Source organism: Rhinolophus sinicus, chromosome 2 (assembly GCF_057876585.1).
Source record: "Rhinolophus sinicus isolate RSI-liver-muscle chromosome 2, RSI-T2T, whole genome shotgun sequence".
NCBI classification, from domain to species: Eukaryota; Metazoa; Chordata; class Mammalia; order Chiroptera; family Rhinolophidae; genus Rhinolophus; species Rhinolophus sinicus.
The window spans coordinates 154,186,732-154,212,342 of record NC_142502.1 but is presented as its reverse complement, the minus strand read 5'-3'; the positions used below and the strand labels follow the sequence as shown (position 1 = coordinate 154,212,342).

The 25,611-nt window shown below is 33.8% G+C and overlaps 1 long non-coding RNA gene across 1 annotated transcript in view; it reads left to right on the top strand.

The window, feature by feature from the left end:
- LOC141571827 (uncharacterized) overlaps positions 1-25,611 on the top strand; it is a 152,751-nt gene that overhangs the window by 85,261 nt on the left and 41,879 nt on the right. The window contains exon 2 of the long non-coding RNA XR_012496884.2: positions 11,308-11,470. This is a non-coding gene — a long non-coding RNA (uncharacterized LOC141571827). The remainder of the gene's footprint in view (positions 1-11,307; positions 11,471-25,611) is intronic.

The window sequence follows — 25,611 nt, the reverse complement described above, 5'->3', positions numbered from 1 at the left end:
CATTGATGCCTTAGCCTTCTATTCTTCCTTATTCTAATTACCAAGAGTTAACTTTTGTGAATGTTAATTTTCATGAACTCTTTTCAACTCTACGGAAGAGGTAAAAAGTGATGACGTAGAATGAGTCTTTATGTAGTTTCTTAGTATAAGTAATAAAAAAGAAAGACCATGTTTTGTTTTATTTACTAAGGAGTTTTTTCTACTTCATCTATAAAAAGTCCCTCTTTTAGTACACACAGACCCAGGAAAACCCCAGGGACTGAAAATCTGCTTCTGTAAGCAGAGGGCAGGGAAAGACTGAAAACGAGGCAATTAATAGAGTTTAGTTAGTAAACTTATACATGGGACACATCTTGGGTGCAGGCAAGACAAAGGGGATCTCCTCAGCACCATATGGCAGGTTCTAAAGTATTATATAGAACTGGGTAGGATGGGTAGTGGTACTAGTGCTTGACTGGCCCCAGATAAGGGGAAAATGCCTTACATGCTTGCCCAGGGCAGGAAAATGGCCTCAGCTAGGAACCAGCATGACTTGGGGCATGGGGGAAGGATTGCTCAGACAGTCTCTGAGGGGATTTACAGGAAGCAATCTCTGTTCCGGCCCAGATCTAGCTGGAAGTCTGTCAGGTCATGGAACAGTCTCTCCTCCATACCCTCTGTGCTTTATAATGTGCTATATAAATAGTGCATCTGTTTGAAAACTTTTTCACAACTGCAATTGTTGACGATTTGGTTTTAAATTCATTACTTTAAGAAGATAAAACAACTAAAATAACTTCTAAAAATGCCTCATTTTCATTTATGAACTCTTACCAATTCCTTTATGATGCTAACTTAAATAAAGGATTAATAAGAGTTTATACATTTTTTATCTTAAAAAGCAGTCAAAAAGAGGAAATACTACTGAATGTTATAATATATGATAGTAAGATGTCTTACAGTTTTAAAATGTGAAATAAAATAGTTTTTGACAATTAAGGTACTGACAAGTGTTCACTACTATTTCACAATTAATTAAGGATTGTATCAGTCACTGCAAAGTCAATCATTTTATCTTCTTTTTCTCATACAGTAAGGGGAAAAACAAAATAATGAAAAAGAAATTATGTCTCTAAATATAGGGTTGAGAAGATATGGGACTTGCAGATTATATATACATTAGATACTGTTTTTAATGAATCATGTGTAAGTTTTATAGAATCCAGAGAAGGAATATTGAATCCAGAGAAGGAAATCTGATGAACAGGGCAAATATTTATGCAACATTACAAAACTTAAGGTAAATATTGTAAAAGCTTTGAAATTTTGCCTTTTCCAGACTATAAAAACAGGATTAAAAATAAAAGCAATAGTATATTCCATTGCAAGATTAATGAAAACTTTTCAAGGCTTATTTTGATAACCTTTCCTGTCATTTTCTTCACATTCCATTGGTTAAGAATACGACTTTACTGAAGCAGAGGTATTTTCTTACTATTCCTTGACTTTAAACCTCCTGAGCACCAGAAAACTCTGTAATGGCGCAGAGCATACCAGATAGTCTCCCTGTCATTTGGGCCGCTGCCATGTATTACAAATCCACTGTGTTCCGCTTTCTAAGAAATTGTCACACTTTCTAGGCCATATCTTTATTTACTTCTTTGCATTCTTTGGAGCTTTCTAAGTAAAAAACTAACCTATGTACTATGTAAGTATGGTTCAATAGTAGAAAATCTATTAATAATAAGATCAATCATAAAAATGCCAAGAAATCTATGTTATCATCTTTATGCATTCATCAGTAATTGGACAAAATTAAATACTCATTCTATTTTAAAAATGCTCTTAGTAAGAAAAGAATACATGGATATTTTTTCTCAACATATTATATATGCATATGCATTTTGATGTATACATACACAACCAAAAATTTGAATTTCAGTGTTGGTAGTTGAATGATAAAAGCATTGATCTGTAGTAATTGTTCATGTAAAAGCATAAATCTTTAAAGTCAGATGTAATAATATCACTATGTATGAAATATTGAAAGAATCCCATCTCTAACATCTCTAACATCATAATCCCATCTTTGATATCCTAATAATAGTTACCAGAGATTGTTTTAATGATTCCCAACCATCAACATGGAAGAAGAGGAGCAGGAAAACAAGAAACACAATTTTTTTAATTGCATGGGAAAATTGTAAAGAACCATAGAATATTAATGCACATATAATAGGTGGCATCTAATAGGTGTACAAAAGCTTTAATCAACTAGGAATGCAAGTGTTACAATTAGTAAACATTTTATACATTTGACCAACCCATTAGACCCCAGGGGTGCTTACATTTTATAGGCATTTGGTAATTTGTGATACCACCGACCCTAGCACATGTGGTTTGGACCCACACACTGTGCAGCAGAAGGTAATGGTAAACCACTGCTACATTTTCTTTCTCAGTCTTTATGTTTCTTGAAAACTTTATGATGAGACAGCTCACTCATTCAGAGTCCCCAGGAGTCCAGCCAACTGGAAGGCACATAACGCAATAACCACCCATAAAAAGAAATGAATGATAAAAACCACATAAAATCGTTATGTACGCATAGTACCAATGGTTTGCAATTATAAAAGTATTTGAAAGCATTATGTTAGCTCTAGATGGGTTATGAGAAGTGGATATACCAGAACTGTATTTTTTTTAAATATTTATTATCGGTTTAATATATTTGTTAGTATATCTGCTAGTATAGCTTTTATATTTTATTTAGCGGGAGTAAATCCTTATTTAATACATAAAATGGCTATTTTAATGTCATGTGATTTTACTGATAAAATATATGAATTGACACATATATATTATAATAGTAAAATTAAAATGCTTTCCTCCCTTCCTCCCTCCCTCCCTCTCTCTTCCTCTTTCTCTCTCTTTCTATCCCCCCACCCCAGGAGGATAGTGTCCGTTTTCATGAAATTATTTTCTATTTATATATATTTTTAACTCTACTTCTACATTGGGAAAACTTTAAATATATCATATGAGCTAGGCACATTAACTTTAACAGTAGTTGTTTTATAGGCATTTATTGAATAGCAGCCATGGATAATCCAGAGACTTCAGAAATATTGACTATCCAAGCAAGATGTTTCCTAGATACTGACGTAGATACATTGATCAGTCAGGCAGATAACAATGGGATTTCAACTTAACTAGACCTTTAAATAAATGAACACTCTCTCTTAGGTCCTGTTATTATTATTATTTTTTTAATAGCATTAGCTTAAGTAGTCACTGGATGTCAGCATTGTTTCACTAAAATTTGTTTGCAGGTATTATTTTTGACTAACAAGTTTATAATGTTCAAGTGTTACCAAGATTAGTTTCCTACGTTGCTTTGATTATAGAGACAAAGGGAAAAAATGTATGTGATAAAAGACAAACGTAGTTTAGAGAATACACGATAGGTTGTCTTTAAATAGCCAAATTTCTATTAGGTATAGATCAGACCATTTGAGGCAAAATAAAGACAGTAATAAAAAAATTAATTCTTTCTGCCACCAAAATGTCCACAGGTTGACCAAGCCAGGCTTCCTCATAAAGTGAGAGGAAAAAAAGTCTTATTTTCATTTTCATTTACTTTCTTTTTTCTTTCTTTCTTTATTCTTCCCATCTTTCTCTCTCTCTCTCTCTCTCTCTCTCTCTCTCTCTCTCTCTCTCTCTCTCTCTCTTTCTTTCTTTTGTCTTTCAGAAGTGGGAAGACAGCTTTATTTTAGCATATACAATTATATTTCTATACAATTTTAATTGCAGCTTACTACAGCTTTTCTTTTTCACTATAAATATACTTTTAAAACTGTTACATAGTTGTACACATATAAACCACATGGTGATAAGCAAGAAGTGATTCCATAGTGACACCTGTGGTCCTTTTTGCTTAGCTATGACTAATGAGTGCATAGGAAGCACAGTAACATCCAGGTGTCATATATACATTCATCCATAGACTGAGAAAATTTCCTTCATTTCACTGTAATATGTACAGAAATCTTCCCAACGAAAAGAAATAAACGGTCCGATGCTCCCTATGTCCTCCCATACATAACTCCCTTTATTTGTGTCAGTTGGATGAATGCTGGGAGAAAAAGTTTCCGGCAACACTTAGAACCCGTTCAAAGTAAAGCTCGTACCTCAGGGGAGAGAGAGAAATGCAGCAGGGCTCACATCACAGGCAGCTATTGACAGAGCATGTGAACCAGGCTTGTTGACCTCCATATAATTCAATAGATGTGAGGTCTGAAGATAATACCTTGATGAAACACTAAAAAACGTACACCCAATAATAATTACTGTGAAGGCCAAAGATATTATGAATCAGGACAATAGTCCACTCATAAAAGTGGATCCGAGTGAGCCCAGACTACTCCCATATCTGCATTGGTTAAAGGTGCATCAATTTCTGAATGAAAGAGAACCAAAGCCCAATTTCAGAAAATATTATATTCCCTTTAAAATGAATTGCACATACATTTCCATAGAATGAAATATATAAAAAAACTAAAGTGTCACACAAGTTTATTTATCATCATCTTAGATATCTACCTTTTGAAAACAACATGCTAATGCCAAAGCAAGCATAACCAGGGAACTATAGAATCTCTTAAAGCAACAGTTCCCAAACCTTTATATCGTACAACATTTATGCTCTTAAAAATATTAAGGATCCTAAAGAGCTTGTGTTTCAATTAGTTTTATACATCCATATTAGCCAATTTAGGAATTAAAACTAAGAAATATAAAGCAATAATTTATTAATTCATTTAACAATAAAAACAAATGCATTACATGTTAATATAAATATTTTCATGAAAATGACTATATTCTTCCAAATCAAAAAGTCAGTGAAAACTGTCATTTTTTTTACATTTCTGCAAATCAGTTTGTTATCTGACTAAATAGAGAACAACAGGACTTTCCTATCTGCATTCAACCAATCATGATGTGTTATTTTAATGAGCGTATATGAAGAAAATCCTGCCTCACACAGATATGTAATTGGAAAAGGGAGGAGCATTTTAATAGCCTTTTCAGATAACTATGAGTATTTTTCTTCTATACTACACCAAAACTTGACAAGTGGTAGTTCCTAAAAAGATAGTTGCAATGTGGAGTAGAAAATCACATATATTAAAATTGTATATTAAAATTCATTGGTCTATGTTGTACATTGTATGAATTTGATTTTTACCAGTGCATGATTTTGTAACATCATACATTGGTCATTTAGAAAATATCTGTTCACTGACTTATACAAATTTTGCAAACGTTTAGGACATTTTATGTAACATCAAAAGAAATTGTTAATATAAGTGTAGGTTTCATCAGAAAATAATTTATTCATTGAGAACCTATCAAGTTTATGGTGGTCAATATAAGTTCTCCATACCTTTAAGTTTCACTTAAAATCTCAACTTTTATCATTGGCCACAAATACAATGCTTACTTCACTCATTTCTGAACTATCTGTCAAATACTCAAGACTGAATATCATAATATGAGTGTAGATAATTCTTTCAATTAAAATTATGTTTTAAAAGAGTGGCTACTTCAGCTTGCAACACAAATAATTTCACACACTTTTTGGGTTCTTTTTCCCAGAAACAACCGTATCACATTGGTATACATCAAAAGTGCTTAACATGGTCATTTTTGTTAGCCAGCTAAGGGTCTTCCTCCCAAACTGTGCAATTCAAATAGGGTGATGTCAGCAAAAATAGCAGAGTAAATAGCTCCAAGGTCCTGTTCCTCAACAGACACATCAAACATCAGAGACTCTATGGCCTGCAAATCCTAAGAAAATTACTACTGGGTCTTTCACAGAAAAAAATATTGTTGATCTCTAAATTAAAACCATCTGACTCATAAAGTGCCTCAGTAATGTAATATTACTTAGCTCAAAATGCCCACAGGGAGTAGATTTCAAGTTATAGTATTTCTTCACTTTTATATACTTCTTAACTTTTCAAAAATTTAGCAGAAAATAAATCATTTTTAACAGAGATTTTAATCACTCAACATGTGCTATTTCAGGAAAGTCTGAGTATATTATATTTTCAAAGATTCTACAAATCTACTATTCTGAAACTAAAAGTAGATATATAGAGAGTATTTATGATTCTATTTCTTCCCCTTGAAAATAAGTGCAAACTTCTGAAGAAACCATGTGCTAACTCTTAGGGCTGAGCATAAATAAATTCAATCCACTGTGCTGAATTTATTTTGAAAATAACTGATTAGATTTTATTAACTGGTAAATAATAACTGTCTATTTTCTTAAGTACAAGTTATGAATTATATCACATTTATTCTTATTATATTATTGATACTTATCATCCATAATTATACTTTTGAAAATATAGCAGAAGTACTATATCACTGAATTTGAAGAAACTAATGAAACCTTTTTGCTTCTACCATGAAAAATAAATTTCTAGTTAGATGTACAGTGCCTACATACTACTGTGTGGCCTAAAAATAAAATGAATGTAATTTCTAAGTCAGGTTACTTTATGCCTGAATATAATTAAGAATGAATAGAATCTATCAGGATAAGTATCTCACGTGTTAAGCTATCATGGTGAATGATCCATCAGGGCAACTGTCATGCAGTCCATCTCATTGACTACATGAGAGATTATCATTAATACAGTAACAAATGTATATTTCTCTTAGTCTAAGGACAGGCACCGAGCCTTTGAGCCGTCTACTGAGGACATAGAGAATGAAATGTATCATTCCTGCTCATTTTTAAATTTAAGTTTAATTGTGCCCTGCAAAAACAAAACAAAAAACTTATTAGACTGACGTGTAAAAGTAGTAAAGTACAGCTGTGAAGTAATTCCCATATAGGTCCTCGACAGGTAAAATAAGCGTCAGCTCTATGTTACCTCATTCTGTGTGTGCTCTTAAATTAAATCAAGTGCCATCTGAGACACAGACACAAGCACCAAGTTTTGTGAATTCTAAGCTTCCCCCCCCCCACTGAGTTAAATTGTCTATTTTCTTGACGGTTTCTCTGGTTAGAACTTTGTTTTACAGTGGATTTTAAAACTACTTGTGCTAGTATTGAGACTATCAAGTTCAATACATCTGTAGAACCTGTAAAACGCAACTCTGACTTGGTTTGTGAAGACACCTTCATATGGATGGAAATAACACCTTCATAATAGAATTAACCAATAATTTAGTTTCTTTGGACGATTTTGTCTGTACTCTTTCTCTTCATATTTACTAAACCTAAAGAGAGTAATAGGCCAAAATATAAAAACTTATGTAGGGACACAAATTATTCAAAGGGATCATTTTAAATCTCTTTATCTATATGGTATCATTAAATAAATTATTTTGTGTACAGAAAATATTAGTATGGTAAATATTCACTAGTTTTGTTTTTGTCTTTTTAGCCATCATATGTTCCAGGAAATTACTAATGAATTTTTAAATGCCATCTTCACAATATTCAGAAAAGCTAAAATAGAATAATCCTGAAATCTATGATAGCTCATTATCTCATTGAAATAAATTCTATTTCTTTAAGCATCTGAATTCAAAATATACAATGGTCTTTTTGGAACAAATACTGAAAAATATTAGGATGAGGAACATTGCATAATGTACCAACTTGAACTTCAAATATTGTGTGTAATGAAGCAATTGTTATCTATGATTTCATGATGAAAGCTTTCTGCTATTATATAACATTTACAATATCCACCCTATGGATGTGTAAGCTAGAAAGTGAAGCACATATATGATACTTAAATATTGAATCCATCAATTAAGAAGATACCCAGATGGCAAATAAGCATATGAAAAGATACCCAGTGTCACATGTCATTAGGGAATTGAATATTAAAACAAAAATGATATACCACTGCACATCTGTTAGCATGCCTGAAGTCCAAAATACTGACAAGACTAAAAGCCGCCAACCATGTGGAGCAACGGGAACTCTCATACATTGTTGGTGAGAATAAAATGACACAGCCACTTTGGAAGATAGTTAGGCAGTTTTTTACAAAACTAAAAACACTCTTCCCATACAATCCAGGAACATATTTTTGATATTTACCCAAATAAATAGAAAATTTATATCTACACAAAGACTACACGCAAATGTTTCTAGCAGATTTATTTACAATTGCCCAAACTTAGAAGAAACAAAGATGTCCTTCAATAGGTAAATGGATTAACATACTGTGGCACGTTCATACAATGGCATGTTTTTCAGCAATGATAAGAAATGAGCTACCAAGTTATGAAAAGACAGGCAGGGAAATTGCGTGCATATTGTTAAGTGAAAAAAAGCCAATGTGAATAGAATTTTTACAGTGATCCTAACTATAGGGCATTCTGGAAAAGGCAAAATCATTGAGATAGTAAAAAGTCATTGGTAGTCAGGCGTTCAGGAGCAGAGAGGAAAGGACGAATAGGTGGAGTACAAGGGATCTTTAGGGCAGTGAAGCTATTCTGCATGACATTGTAATGGTATCATCATGGTAGAAGCATGTCATTATACATGAATCAAACCCTATAAAATGTCCAAAACAAGAATGAACTCTGACATACGCTGTGGGCTTTTGTTAATAATAATGCATCGACTTGGCTTCTGAATTGTCTGTCACAGATGCACTACGTTGAGGCAAGATGCTAATATGGTAGGGAACTGCATGTGTGGTGGGGCAGAGCGTGGGAAGCAGAGGAGTTGTGGTGCATGGGAAATCTCTGTAGTTTCTGCTCAATTTTTCTATAAACCTAAAATTGCTCTAACAACAAAGTCTATTAACATAAAAAAGGTAAATTCAACATAGAGTAGATTAATGCTTTACCTTAATAGAAGTAGATTTAGACTTCTAACTAAAAATAATTTTAAATTGAAAGGAAAAAAAAAAGACCACCTATAAAACAGGTTTTGGTTTGTTCAACTACTTTTGTTGTTGTTCTTTATTCTAGCTTCTAAGCCCTTTGGAAGTCAACTTTCTCCTTTGTTAGATTTTTTTGGTGGGCCCCAGTTTCTTGTGTGTTTTTTTCCAAATAATCAAACATCTACACATTCTCTTTTCTAATATTACTGTTAAGATTATTTGGACATAGGTAGGTATATGTGTACTTCCTTTCATCTCTATCCAGCCTATCCTTAAATATTTATTTTTTATGTCTAAATTCTTTTTATAATCACAAATATTTTTCTGAGGATTTTCTTTAAAACTTTCTACAGCTCATTTCATTAATCTACTTCTTTTGTTTCCTCCCACTGTTCTAGTACTATGATTCTGATACTGAAACTGAAGAACATTTTACAAACTTTACAAGTTTCTCTTTGATATCCTGAGCAAATCTGATTACTAGTGAGAGGTTAATGGAAAATGGTACTTTATAATTTTAGTCTTCTCCTTTGAGTCCTCAATATTTGTCTATATCAACATAATAAAAGGATATGTATAATTCTTATAAAAACTCACTCTTCTGTGCATTAACATAATCTATCAGCTTTCTTTTTTTTTTAATTAAAGTTTATTGGGGTGACAACTGTTAGTAAAGTTACATAGATTTCAAGTGTACAATTCTGCATTACATCATCTATAAATCACATTGTGCGTTCAGCACCCAGAGTCAGTTCTCCTTCCATCACCATATATTTGATCCCCTTTACCCTTATATACTACCCCCCTCTCTCTTACCTTCTGTCTATCAGCTTTTTATGGGCGAAGTCTCTCCCAGTGTGGGATATGCAATCTAAAGCATGTCAACAGTTATGTAGTTAACAAATCCAGAATCAGTCTGAGCAATCTGAGACCATGTGCATGATGGTAGACGAAATGATCATTAAAACCTACAAATAAGGCAAATACTATGAAATTTTAGCCGCTGAGCTTACTCCTTTATTTCTAAATACGGTTATTATTATTTGTGAGAGATAATAACTCTCTCTCACAAATTTAGTTTTGACTACCATGGCCTGGCATTAGCAAATAAGTTAGAATTTTTCACATGTACACATGAAGCATACAGAGCTGTCTTTTAGTTAAAAGACACTACCTGAAAATCTGGCTGAGAGACAGAGCAAGAGCAGAAAATACTGTATCTCCCAACAATGTCTAAAAAGACCAAATCTCTGCCCCAGCCTCACCTGCAACACCCTACCTAGCTGAGTCTGAAGCTCAAGGTCAAACAAGAACCTGAATGCTAATATCTGTTAAAAGCTCTCACCTATGTGAGAGCAACCATTCGCCTGTGGACAAGCAGACATAAAATGTAGTGACTTAACAAGATAAAAATTCCTCATGGCCCATACTTAGGAGAGCTTGAACACTAATACCTTCTGCCTTGGCTATGCCGGTTAAAAGCCAGCTACAGAAGTGTGACACAAGTCTCCTGGCACAATATAAGTCAGTGAACATCATTAAAGTAAAAGATGTGTGTGGTTCCTAATTGCTAATGCCTAACAAGCATGTTTTATGCACATCAAAAATCCTTTTTCTCTCTGTTTTATTTCCCAAATATAATTTCAGGGCACTCCATATGTAATACACTTCTCTTTCAACTTGTTTTCTAAATAAGTTGAAAGATTTACACAGGACTCAGGCAGATGATGATAAAAAAAAATATATTATTGATGAAAAATATTAGATGTGACTTAGGCATGCAGCCAGATGGATTTGCTGAAACCTCCTTGAGTTGAACACATCCACTACTATTTTAACCTTTCCCACTGACCTCATTTATCAGACCAGAATGCAACTTTCCTGTATACAGGCCAGTCCCAAGGGAGTAAAGGACCAACTTCTGTTTGTACAGATTCTTCCTCTACCGCCAATCAGCCACTCAGAAAGCTCTCTCTCTCTCTTTCTCTTTCTCTCTCGCTCTTTCACTCTCTCGCTCGTGGTTATTCTTGTTTCATTTTGAGAAATAATAACATGCATGTTCATAAATGTACATCAAATTTGATAGGCTATAACTCAAAGTCTTAGAAAGGACTAAAATTTACTCAGATGGTTCAAATGAAAATACTTCAACAAGTGAATAGAGAGGAATGAAGAACTAAAGGGGCAGACAAATGACACTGAGAAACCTAGGGACAAGAATGAGTTGAAAGCCATCACCAACCCTTGGGCTGAAAAAGAAGGGGGAAGAATGGTAAAGAGGGAGCTCACAGGAAGGAGCTGCAGAGAGAGGGCTTTGTGGTGGGAGTTTATAGTCACAGAGGAATGAAGCCACAGCTAGAGATGCACTTCCCCCTTCAAGCCCATGTGTCTGTCTTCTCTGCAGAGGGTTTTCCCCAGCATCACACAGAGGAGCCTGCTGAGGCCTGCAGCAGACATGACGCTGAATGAAGGTGGGAGAGTGGAAAGGAAGCAATGAGAGCAGCCCTAAACATAGTGGGGAAAAGAGTGGGCCGTGCTGTCCTCTAGATGATGATTTTGAAATACAGGTAAGTTTCTCATGGTATGTCAGCAATTACCCCTACATGTTCATGGTGGTATTGTACCAGGATTGTCTGATTGAGCAAATAAAAATGCAGGGTGCCCAGTTGAATGTGAATTTCAGATAAACAGCGAGTTATTTGTAGTGTAAATATGCTCATGCAGAATCTGGCACATACATGTGTATATGAAAAGGTGTTTACTATTTATCTGAAATTCAAATGTCAAAGGACATCCTATATTTTATCTGGCAACCCTCTACAACACTCATTAATATACCTGTTCGTTGTTGTTTTTTTTTTTTTCCTTCTCTGTCTCACTTTTCTCCTAATCTAATTTGTGAATCTAAGCTCACCTCCCAAGTAAATAGATGTTCCAGTCTTCACGTCAAGGTCTCGTTTTGGCAAAATTTTGCCAGACGTGTGACTGATATAACAATTGAAGCAAAAGGAAATTGGAGGAATAAAAAGATTACAGTAAGAGTTGGGGGTAAAGTAAATATTAGTTAAAATTGGATACATTAGGTGGCTATTTTCCATATGAAATGGAAAAAGAAGCTCTTGATGGCTGATCCCCACCCCCTCATGTGCTGGTGCCGCCTTATGGACTACAGGAGCTACTGCTCTCTGACCGTGAAGATTACTCTAATTATTATTATTATTATTATTATTATTGAAGTGTAGTTGGCCATCCAATATTATATTAGTTTCAGATATACAAATAGCAATTCAATATTTATGTATCTTACAATGTGATCAACACAGTAGGTGTACTAACCACCTGTCACCATGCAAAGTTATCACACTATTTTATTATTGACTGTATTCCCCTTCATCTTTTTCACCCATCCCTCCACTCTTCTGACAACCATTACTTTGCTCTTTGTTCCTATGAGTCTGTTTTTGTTTTGTTTCTTCATTTGTTTGTGTTTTTTTTTTTTCTTTTTTACTCTGTTTGGACTAAAACTTGCTGATAGCATCCAACCTCATTTTGACAAATTAAGGAGAGCACCATCAAAATACTTGGGAACAAAAATCCCAAAAAAGGAAATATAGTTTCAAACCTCCTGTATAAGGAAAATAGTCCCGGGAGAGGGATAAAAAAGTCAATTGATGGCAGGACATGTAATCTCATGAGATCTCCCCGGGCCATGTGCTATGTTGGGTTCACCTAGAAAAGTGATTTCTTTTTTTTTTTTTTTTTAATTTTATTTTATTAAATTTATTGGGGTGACAATTGTTAGTAAAATTACATAGATTTCAGGTGTACAATTCTGTATTACATCATCTATAAATCCCATTGTGTGTTCATCACCCAGAGTCAGTTCTCCTTCCATCACCATATATTTGATCCCCCTTACCCTCCTCTCCCACCCCCCACCCCCCACCCCCCTTACCCTCTGGTAACCACTAAACTATTATCTGTGTCTATGAGTTTCTGTTTCTCATTTGTTTGTCTTGTTCTTTTGTTGTTTGACTCCTAAATATTGGAGTTCTAATTGCAGTATTTCCTAGATGCTCTAACAAATACCCCATAGTATTTTTGGCAGAACCAGAGGATGCATTAATAAAAAGGGTAGGAAAATATTGGTGACATGTCTGTTTTGAGAGATATGACATTTATTCTAATACTAATAGAATACATCAGTATAGGTAGGTTTAGGTAAGTATTCATGAGTGAATAGGAAACCCAGCCACTCTACTCAGATGGCTAGGATACAGCAAAATCTGCACTTAACCAAGTTTTAATTGAACATGCTAATTGAAAACCTCTAGAGTTACTGAAGTGGAGAGCTGTGATAAAATTCAAATAGCTCAGACTCCCTGGAGGTCAAGAGAATATTGGATTCTTTCAATAAAGAAATGATGCATGTAAATGTATTGATACCTTCAAACTCTTGATATAATAGGCTTGTCTGGCCAGTAAAATCAACAGCTGATAGGCCCTGGTGACTGTCAAAGCTGAGAGAAGTCATTCCCCAATCACATCACTGTTACAGTTACTATAGGAGAGAACATGCAGCAAATTAGAGGAAAGTTGAACAAGCTACTTTATCTCACTAACACACTCTTTTCTATCCATTCTCGGGAGGTTCCACAAATCGTTTGTTTTGCATACGAAGGAGGAAAATATTATTTTGCCATGCTAGCAAGAGGTATTTTAATGCCCCTGCTTATTGTCATAATTTAATAAGGGAAAAAATTGACTGTAAAATCACTACCAGAGCTAAAATTAATTAGAATATTAGTAGAAGCCAATTTCTAAGAAAGAGAGCATTCTTAATTGGATAAGGCATTGTGCAACTAGATGTCCTTTGTTTGGTTAATAAATCATGTCAAAATATAAAGGAAAAGTTGAATTTTTATATTGTTATGAGACTAAAGGCACAGACTATAGAGATCCATGTTGTTTGGTGTTTCTGGTAAAATCCAGGACAGTGAAAACAGTGTATTTGGAATCTGGGACCCAACAATTGACTGATGAATTTGCTCACTACTAACCTTATGACAAGCAGTTATCCCAACTTCAACTTTTACTAGCTCTGTGAGCTTGGGCAAGTTATGCTTCTCTTTGTTTCTCAGTTTCCTCACACATAAAATGAGGCTAGTATAGTTCCCAAGGTTGTTGTGGTCAACAAATAATGAATATATGTAAAGACTTTTGAACAACGGTACCTAAGAAATGTTTAGTACATATCAGATATTGGTTTGCAGTTGGTACTACACCTCCCAAATATAGACATCAAATAACTGAAAGCAGAGATTTCAGTAATACATTGAGTGATGTCATAAACAAACAAAGAAAAAGAGATTCTGTTAAGGAAAGAGCAGCTCAAAAAAATTGCACTGCTTAAGTATGCAGATGATATACTCAAGAACATGAATAATACATAAAGGTGGATCAAAAGCTACCCATAGAATTCATAGAAAAGACAGAGCTGATGCTTTAGTCTAAAACTCTAGACAATTTCTCTCCAGAAATGAGGTATAAGGACCATGACAAAAATAATTTTGTTTGGAGGTGGGGGTGGCTAGGGAGTCAGTGTTATTGAAGTATAATTTGCATATGACAAACTTCACCCTTTTTAGTGTTAATTCATTAAGTTTAATAAATATTTATGGATATGTAGCTGCTATCACATACAAGGTATGAGATACCCCATCGTGCAAAAAGTTAGTCATTTATAGTCAATATTTTCCCTTCACTCTTCACCCCTAGCAACCACTGGTCAGCTTTTTGTCATTACAGATTTGCTTTTTCCAGAATTTCATATCATCTAAATCATAGAAAATATAGTTTTAGTTTCTGGCTTGTTTTACATAGTAAAATTTTCTAAGATCCTTCCATGTATTGCATGGGAATGAGTCTGGTTTAGTAATCGCAGTGTTCTTTAAACTGGGAAGGGCTATGTCTTAAAGACTGTAGACAACTATCCAACTAAGGTAAATATTCTCATAGAAGAAAAAAATGCTAGGTTAAATCAATGCATTACATTTACTATGGCTTTCAACTTACACACACGAAAAGGAATCCCCATTTTTATTCACACATACACACACACACACACACACACACATACACACACACACACAGAATTGAGAACTATTGCAATATCCTTCATTGCTAGATACTACAGAAGGGAGTTGGCAAAAGTTTGTTTGATATGAAAGTCTATATATTGTACATAAAAACACAATTGCTTAAATGGATATATTCCAAGGGTGGTAACTTTTAAAAAAGTTAAAGAACTAAAAGGCACTAAGACAGATATGAGACATGTAGAGAAAAATGTGGTCTCAGGGTACCATAATACTTTTTGAAAATTCCAAATTGCTGTTACTGTTTTGGTTTTACAAGTCATATTTTAGGGAGAATAAATAATGAGAACAAATATATTTTATGTGTACACACATATTTACTACTTCTTGTATTATTTTAGTTTGTGCATATGCAAATTTCCATCTAATACTGTTCCTTTTTCCTGAAAAAGACTTCTTTAACACTTCTTAATATGGAAATCTAAAGGTAATTAATTCTCTCAGCTTTTGATTGTTTTAAAGAGTCTTGGTTCTGCCTTTATTTCTAAAAGGTATTTTTAATGATTATAGAATTCTAGGTTGAGAGTATTCTTTTTTCTTCTAGCACTTTAAGATGTTGATCCATTGCCTTCGGGCTTGCACAGTTTCTAAGGAGAAGGGTACTTTAACTCTCTTCTCTGTGAGAAATGTTTCTCCCGCTTTCTCTGGCTGCTTTTAAGATTTTTCTCTTTTATCACTGGTTTTGGCAACTTGATTATGATTTGTCCTGATAAGGTTTCTTTTACGTTTATTTGGCTTGGGATCCATTTAACATCTTGGATCTGTGATATAAAACTTTTATCAGATTTGGAAAATTTCAACCATTCCTTTTCAGCTCTTCCCCATCACCACCCACGTTAGGCCGCTTGATACAGTTCCACAGGTCATTGATGTTCTATTTAAATTGTTTCCATTTATTTTTCTTCTTTGGCTCATTTTCAATAGTTTATATTCCTATGTCTTCATGTTAATCTTTACTGTATAATCTGTTGTTCACCCATCTAGTCTATTTTTCATTTCAGATATTATGTAGTTTATCTCTAAAATTTTAATATATGTCTAAAAATATTCTATTTATTTCTTCATTATGATATTTTTCTTTATGTTGTGAGTATACTCATAAGCTTTACAATAGCTATACATTTCTGTATCCCTTTTAATTGTTGATTCCCATTCCACCCGCAACTCCTGCACAAATTATGGGGTCATATGTTCTTGCTCTTGTAGACATATTTATACCTTGATGTTTTATTATATATCATATCTGTACATATAGTAAAAAGGAAATTGTAAGTGTAACAAATTCATGCAGGTGTTTGTCATTTCTTAATAAGCAGGGCTTGATGTGTCTTATTTTTTTTTACTTAGTTAACAATATCCAAGGAGTTTCCATGCTGGATCAAAGTCTCTGTTGTTCATATATTTTGGGTGGAGCATTTTTTCACAGAAAGCATAACGCCTCTATTCTGCAAGTTTAGATGGTGAGACTTTCGTGATCTCACAAGAAAATATCAAGAAAGGTATTCAGAGAATAACTGGTATTCATAGTTTTTCACAAATGGTCTTTCATTTTTAAACTTAGAAAAATATATGTTTCAGTGGTCCAGCCACTTCATATGCAACAGATCAAGTGTGCATACTTGCAACAGTAATTGTAATATCTGCCTCCTAACCAGTATCACTTACAAGATGCTTTCCATTTTAAGGAATATCCTGATTTCATAAAGTTAAAAAACTAAATAAAAATGTGTATCTAAGAACCAATGAAATAGGATTCAATTGGCTTTATGTATATGGAAGTAGATACTCATGTAATAAATTGAGTGTTTCTCAGATGTCTCTAACTTTAAAATGTGCCCCCAAATGATTTACAATGGCTGCAAAGCTATCAAATTTGTTAGCTCAAGGCTTTGCATTCCCTAAGTGTTCTTAAATTAAGTATAAAATCTGTATAAAGATACAATGTAAGGTTTTATCTTAAGTTTGTCTAAATAGAGAATTAATCATGCACTACAATGTGATATAAAGAATAAGGTTTCAGAAAGCAACAGGCTTGATTTCTAGTGCTAGAGTCTTCCACTTAAGAAACTTTCTTATACTCAGCAAGATGATCGGTAAAATAAGGATAACATAATATGTACCTCACAGCTTCATTAAGATGATTAAAGGGAACAACCCATGTAAAGGGCTCAGCTGTAGTGAACATCTATTAAGCATTCACTGTATGCTATCTCTTATCAGATATGTTATCTTGAGCAAATTACCTCCCTTCTTTGAGTCTCAAATTTATTTTGTGCAAAACAAGAATGATAGTGGAGATCATTTCTAAATTACTTTTGCTATCGCCAAGACTTTTTTTATGATTTTAATCTTTAGGTAGTTTCTGCTTTTATGGTGATGGTTATTGCTATCAAACCTCAAAATGATATATCAGAACCTACAGGTGAGAAAGGAGTGTTATAACACTTCAGATACTTTTTCCCCCTTGGAAATAGCTCAGAGGAGTCACGGCCATCTGAAGACTGGAAGGGACCATGTTGACTATTTTATAAAGCACAATAAGTGAGAGGATGTCCTGAACTGAAACTGGCTCTTATTACATATTTAGAGCCTTCTTCTGAAATTGGCTAATGGAGCAAAGAAAGAAAATAAAAATACTAACCTAAAGTGTTAGGTTGTAGAGAAAAATAAAAATTTCTGACATGTATACCTACATCTCAAAGTTGCACTCTGTTTCAGTTTTTCAAGAAATACAACAAAGAATGTAAGCTGGTTAGACTTTACTGAATAAATTCATATCATATTTAGCTATTTGTCTAATGTACTATCTCTTACAATTAATTAATTGGGAAGGCAGGATTTTTCTAAGTACTAAGGACACGTCATCTTTAAGATTCTTTTTATGCTAATCTCTAATGCAAATTCAGTGTCATACTATTTTCCATTACAGCTCCACTTTAGCAGAGTAAAAGCTTAAGGAAGAATTTTTGATGTTAGAGTAGCTTCCAAAGCAAATAAAATGCTTGTTCTTGTAAGAACTCATCATAGGTTTTCACATGATCTTTCTTCAAAAGTTGAAATGAATCCCAAAAGATTTTTGAATTAACAATACAGTAATCTCTTTCATCTAGCATCATATGTAAATAATGTGTTTTAAGGAACTAATTTTCCATGTAACGGAAGCTTGTTGATTTAAGAACCTTTAAGTTTTACATAAAAATATTTTTGTATTTTATTATATACTTGTCTGCTTTTAAAGATATTATATGGAATATCAGTCAACCTTTTCTTAATGATTCCAATAACAATACTGATTTTCTTATGTCATTGGCATTTTCTTTTGATTCTTTTTTGTTTCTTTATTCCCTCTGTTCCTGTTTCTTTTGTTCATGGCCCTGGTGCCTAGGCCTAGCTCCATTGGTGCACTGCTTTTAATAGGTGCAACCTGGGGAAACAGGGTATCACATTTATTGTAGTTATATATTAACTTGGACAATAATATGCAAATCACTGAGGTCAGTATTAGGGGGCTAAAAAGGAAGAACAAGATATACTACCTGAACTAGTAATCTTCGGGGATCCTATGGAATTTTTTTCTGTATTTTAATTTCAACATTGTTCTATTTTTCTAGCTGATATTAAATTGAATGGAGTTTTTACCATTAAGGAATTTATAATTTAATGGGATGAAGATAGAGAGTAAATGAATGATTATAACCAAGAGTGATAAATACTATTAATATCACAGTAATGTGGCCAGGGGAGAGTGTTGAATACCAGAACTTTAAAACAGATCTCAAATATACACATGTTGTTGATGCTCCTTAGCAGGTCATCATTTTTGTATTACTTTACTTGTTGCCTGTTGGTTATGTTCCAGAGAATTAACGTTGCCAGGAAACTGATTTTTGGATGAGTTGGGTATTACTCCTTAAATTATTCAAACCAACATTTTTCTTCGTGTTCTGTTGGCAAAATTTGTTTTATTTTGTGCGGTCCACCAATGATGTGTCTGAGTAACATCCATCTTCAACCTCAAATTTAACCTAAAATACTTTTATCAAAGTAAGTTTATAAAAATGTATGCAGGAAACAAAATTAACTCATGAATCATTGAATTTTTAAAAGTAAATAAAAATTTTCAAACAGAACATAGCTTAACACTTTGGGATTCTATATAACTGCATAAATCCATAAAGCGTTTATACATTTAGCTCCAGTAATGTGTAATAATAATAATAATAATAATAATAAATCATCTACTCTAAAATATACTTCAGAAAAATTATGATTTGTAATTAACTAATAAGATGCAGGTCAGGCACATGCAATTTCACTGACATGAAAACTTCCTCTATTAAATCATACAATATGATAGTGGAATTCTAGACCTGAACACTATCTATTATAAATAAATTTAGCATAAAATTTTATACTGTGCATAGGAAATAATAATTTTGAATAAAAAAACCTGCAAATAACCTTGTCCATACCCGTACTTTACAGTGTTTCTTTGCCTCTTCCAGCTATCCCACTAGACTGTTTTCCTTTTTAAAATACCTTGAAGTAGTAAGAGGGAGGGAGGGTGCTAGATGAGGGTAGACAGGATCAAATATGTGATGATGGAAGGAGAACTGACTCTGGGTGGTGAGCACACAATGTGATATATAGGCGATGGATTACAGAAGTGTACACCTGAAACCTATGTAACTTTATTAACCATTGTCACCCCAGTAAACTTTAATTAAAAAAAAAATACCCTGAAGTATACTGAACCCAAAAATGTTGAACAATTTCATCCACAAAACAGGCTTTCCATCAGAAAACATGCATAAAATGCTAGCCCAGGTCCTAACAGATTATAACTCAAGTGATGGCAACTATAGATATCCATAGACAAAAATGTAATTTAAAAACAAAGGAGAAGTAAACTAAATTAAATGTATTATTAGGCCATATTCTTGGTTGCAATGCCACAATTTTGCACATTACTTTAGCAAAAGTTAGTTTGATTTTATATGCTCCATCAGTGACATCCATGAATGGTACCCCTTGCTGTTCTTTACATAAATTAAAATAATTGTCATGGTATAAAGCAAGCATTCTCAACAGGGGCTATATTATCCCCAAGGGAACAAAAATTGGTTCCAAGTTATGGAGAGGCAAAAAAATTCTTAAATATAATGCTACAGTGGTTGGTGGCTCTCCAAAGGGCCACAGCACATAGACAGATATATAGTGGACCTGTGGTATTAAACTTTCATGGTGCATTGGGTAGGATGTCTGAAGTGGTGCCTTGGATGGGTGGGACTGATAATGAGAAAAACATTGAAAAATACTATACAGGAAAGAGCTCTGGAATTTGTCAACTTCCCAATCTTGTAAATATTTTATAAAATGGGGGGAACCAATTGTATTTTTACATTAGTTTATTAATTCAACATGCATTTATTTAATGCCCACAGTGTACTATGTATTGGGGATACAGCTTTGAAGTATATAGTCAAGTTCCCTACTCTTTTGGAGCTTACAATTTAGTAGCGAAGACAGAAGATGCACACATAAATACAAAAATTATCTAATACCAGATACTTATGAGGGCTGTAATAAAAGAATGTGATAAACTACCTTAGAGTAATGATTCTGAATTCATTTTATTTATTGAATTATGGTTATTGAGTACTTTCTATGTGTCAGTCACTGAGCTAGAAAACAACAGCAAAAAAAAAACAGTGATGTTTCTATCTTTATGGAGCTTACTGCTTGGTGGAAAAGACAGACATTAAACTCTTTAAAAATTTTACCTTAGCAAGGCTATTATTTATACTCCACTATTCATTCTCCTCTTTTTTCTTGCCACCGAGTTACTTAGACAAGTGATCGCCAACCTAGACTACATTTCTCAGCATCTCTCTCACTAGATGTGACCATATAGTTAAGTTTTGTCCAATAAGATGCAGTGGAAGTAATATGCGTAGCTTCCATTACAGTGCTCTTTGCCTCAGCCTTCTTTCCTAACCCTTGCCGGATGGCTAAATGCTGGTGAAAAGCTGAACTTTCTTTAACTCAAAGATTTTTTAAAAAGCACATGATAAATATTCAGGCCCTCCACACCAAGCGCAGGATCATTCACCTCTGGACTATTTGGGCAGTGAGAAATCAAATTGTGCTTCATTTAAGCTACTGAATCTTGGGTCAAGTTTTTTATATTGTTTGACAGCATCTTGGCTTGTATCCTAATTAATTCAAACACACAGCTGTAAACTGTGTTGAATGTTATAAAGACCAGAACATAGTTCTTGAGGGCGGATCGCAGGAGGCAGCTACTTAAGATTAAATAGTAGGTGCGGGCTCCTCTGAGTAAGTCCATGTAAACTGGTGTTTGAAGGATAGGAGTTAACCATGCCAACAAGGGAATGGGGTGAGGGTGGATGTACAGAGTTCACGCAGCAGAAAGGACTGGAGGTATTTTAGGAATCCCTGAAGTCCAGCACATCTACAGTGTGGAAATGAAGTACCATGTATGTAGGTAAGGGACAAGACAGGAGAGAAACCGTGCACATCTGATGAGGCATTTGTTCCTACTCAGAGTGACATGGCAAGCAGAAGAATGGCATGATCATGTTGCCATTTTAATAAATAAAGACACCTCAATATAAAAAGACCTGTGACTTTTGAACTGTAGAATATGCCATCTTGAAACCTGAGTGGAAGCGAGAAGACCTGTTAGGGGAGTTTTCCAAACTAGGTCAGAGATGACGGTGCCTCTTTAAAAAAAAAAAAAAATGTTAAAGCAATTTTGTGTGAAAAAAAAAAAACACATTTGAAATGCTTGGATCTTTTAAAATACTAGGAAATATATTGGAAGACTCTTCCAAAACTATTGATCTTGCTTCTCTTTTGATCCCTCGTGAATGTTACATCTACCTCCAGGTGTTACTACTTGACTTGCCATGGGTACCCGATATTACCAATGTTATAACATTGCCATTCTGATTTACAGTTATTCAGCTTCCAGTTTTCCATATGTGTGTTTTTTCCAAATTGAATCACTCCCCAAGGCATCAGGAGCTGCATCTATTAAACTTTCACTACAGACTATAACCAACATGAAAGAATGGAAGTGTGTGTACAGCTCCAGTCTCATATTTTAAAGGATGCAACACCCCATAATTCTAAAAAAAAAAAAAAAAAAAAAAAAAAAATTTATTTTATAGTTATGTTCTAGTTTTCCTTAATTTTTTTCCCAAACTAAATAACATAGTAGAAAGTATTCTAGTAAGACATGTCCAAAAATTTTAGAGTAACTGTTCCACTGTATTACACTCCATTTAAAGGTTTTCCTAGGAATGGTATATCTAGGTCCTTAAAGAACTCCATGGGTGAGAATATTTTATTCTATAACCTATTCAGTTTTACATTAGTTCCTCTAATTTTGTCTGTGAAAATGGCCCATCTTCCTTCATACTAAATTGATTTCCTAGAGGTCCCAAACTGTCAAATGCATAGTACACATTAAAACTAAGGATAATTTCTGTAGTTCACTAATCCAATTAACATGATCAGTCAGCTGAGCAAACCACCACACTAGCTAGTCAATTATTAGGGTCATTTCAGGTATTTTCAGATTGATGTCTTTAATAATATACAAAAAAGTGATACTGATCTTTAGGAAAAAGTAATAAAGAATTGTAACTGAAGAGAATAGTCCTGTCAGTTTCCTCTCTACAGTCTAAATATGATAAATCTAATCTATAGTGTGAGCAGATGAATTAATGGAACTTTGGTTTCTCAATGCTCAGGTTAAGCAAGATCATACCCTAAATGTTGTCAGAGAATTATATTACAAGCATTATGAAACTATTTTTTGTAAATATTCTTCTGATGTTTAATTCTGTTACATGTGAGACAAATCCAAATGGATATTGAACAGTAGTAACTGGTATGGAAGTTTAATTTTTCATAGATCTGAACTATTGTTTCATCATTTCTTATTAGCTCTATGAAGAATGTATACATGGTTACTATTTTTATACCTACTGAAGTGGATTAAGTGAGTGAGAGCTATTAGGGTAACATTCAATGGGTTAGAATGCAAGTTGCTCGATATGCCAAGCAGAGGAAGCTAAAATGTGCATAAATTGCAACAACTGGGATTATAGGAATCTTAATTGACTATTGTTAGAACTTGACTTTTTCTCCCCTCTGTCCTTCAATCAAACTTAATATGTCGTTTTGGAAAAGTCCCTTCTTTCTGTAATCTTAGTGGACGTCAGGTCCTATGCTGGCCACACTGTAATAATATATACATATTTTATAAAGCCATAATCTTGACTCTCTAGAACATCCTTGAATTTAGCAGCTTATCCAAACTTGGCCTTCCTTGTTTTCTGTGAGGCCCTGATACTAAAATAATAATTTATATTTGTGCTTAGTACCAGCATTCTTTCTTGCAACCAAAATCATGACTCTTCAATGCATAATCAGAGTCTATAAGTTGTAACAGAAGCACAATTGTAAGAATCTTAAGTAGGGAACAAATAAGGCAACAGGATGGTATACTGATTTCACCTTTGTAGTTTTAAAATATATAAGATATATCTTTGTTGTTTTATAATGTATATATTAATATAGTGAGACTGACATATAATTAATAAAAAGATACAGATAGAGAATGTGCTTATTATTGAAATAAATGTATGAAATAAAATATATGTTTAGGGTATGGAAAGAAGAAATAATAGCACAGGGGAGATAACAGTAGTGTAATTAAAATTCACTGTCTCCTCTGAAATCCTGTTACAACTTTTGACTATTTCCCTCATTTAGGATTTTGTTTGGATTTCCTAATATTTTCCTTTGTGTTTTATCTTTCTGATCTTATATCCCTAATGACATTGCATGCCTTTTGAGAACAACATATTTATTCTATACTTCTCAGCTTAAGACCTAAACGTTTGAATGTGTGTGCCACCATTTATTAAGTGAATAGAAGTCAGAATAATCTATTATATTTCAGTACAAATGACCTAAAAATCCTAGTAACTCACCAACAACAGAGGTTTATTTTTAGCTCACCCTATATGGCCCTTATGATTGAGTTGTGAATTTGTTTTATGCAGAGTTTGCAAAAGAGGGAGGGTGTATGGAAAACCTTCTTCAGGCTCTTAAACATTTTGTTTACAGCTGTGATTTGTTATTGACCCTCATATTTCATTAGTTTAATCAAGACATATGGCAAATGTGATGTCAATGTGACTGGGAGGTACAATTCTCTCATAGCTAAGGATACAAAAGGGAAGAAAATAAGAATGCTGACAATAAGGCTGTAAAACACACCACAAATTAAATGAACTGAAAACAATGACTGAATTCCTCCAATTTGCAGAATGGCTGTAAGACGTAAATGCAAGCAGTGACGAGTATGAAAACATCCAACACAACACCTGGCATATTGAAGGTGTTAATGAAGATACTCTCCCTTCTAAACTTGCTATTTCAAATAATTTGTGTGAATGGTTTTAGGTGCTCAAAACCATTCTGAGTAATGGCATTAACGATAAAGTTACAACTCTTCCATACACACATACCAACACTCACACCCATTCACACACACCCACACACACACTTGTAAGTGCATGATGGTCAGTTCGTGAACTTAATCGTCCAACCTTCATATATGTATATATGTGCGTGTGTGTGTGCATGTGAGAGAGAGAGAGAGAGAGAGAGAGAGAGAGAGAGAGAGACTAAATATCACCCCTAGATTAACTGAGTCCTATATGATATTAAAAATAATTAAAAATTTTCTGTGCCTATGCAATCACTTTCCACTAGGCTGTATCTTGTAGTCATATGTTTCTTAAAAAATGCAGAGCCTTAAACATAAACTTATATTTTGCTACTTTATTAGGGAATGCAATCCCAAGAAAGCAGAAGTGAGAGGAAAAGGGAGTGAGAGGAGAAAAAACAAATCACTGGATTTATTACTAGCTAAATACTGCTTAGAATCAAGCTAAAATTATGACTTGATATTGCAGAATGCCTTCTTTGAGACTCTAGGAATACTTTTCTTCTTCAAGAAGTCTGTCTCAAAAGAGGAATGCAGAGTAATTTATTCATCAGATCCTCTTCCCATTGGTCAAAGACTTTTTCCCCCAGGGGTACTAATTCTAATGATATGACAAAGAACAAGTCGACTCACTTTTGTTTAAGGATGTTGTTGTAATTACCCAAATAATATAAGACGTATAATTATACTACATATATAGGTTTCAAAAATAAATTGAATTTGTAGTTGTCATTTTAACGTAATTTTCTTAATTGATGTCTGTGTAAAAAGAAAATAAATATTTCAAAATGATCATAACCATCTCTGGATTCCAGTACAGGACAAGAATCAGATGGAGAATGCATGGAAATGATGAGAAAATAGTAGAGGCTTAAAATAGAAAAAGTTACATTCTGAAAAAGATAGTTCAACCCTATGTGGAAAATAGTGATGACAGAGACCTAGAGAGTCAGAGTTTTGGTTCTTGGGGAATCTAAAGAGAGGAATGTGAAAGTTCAAG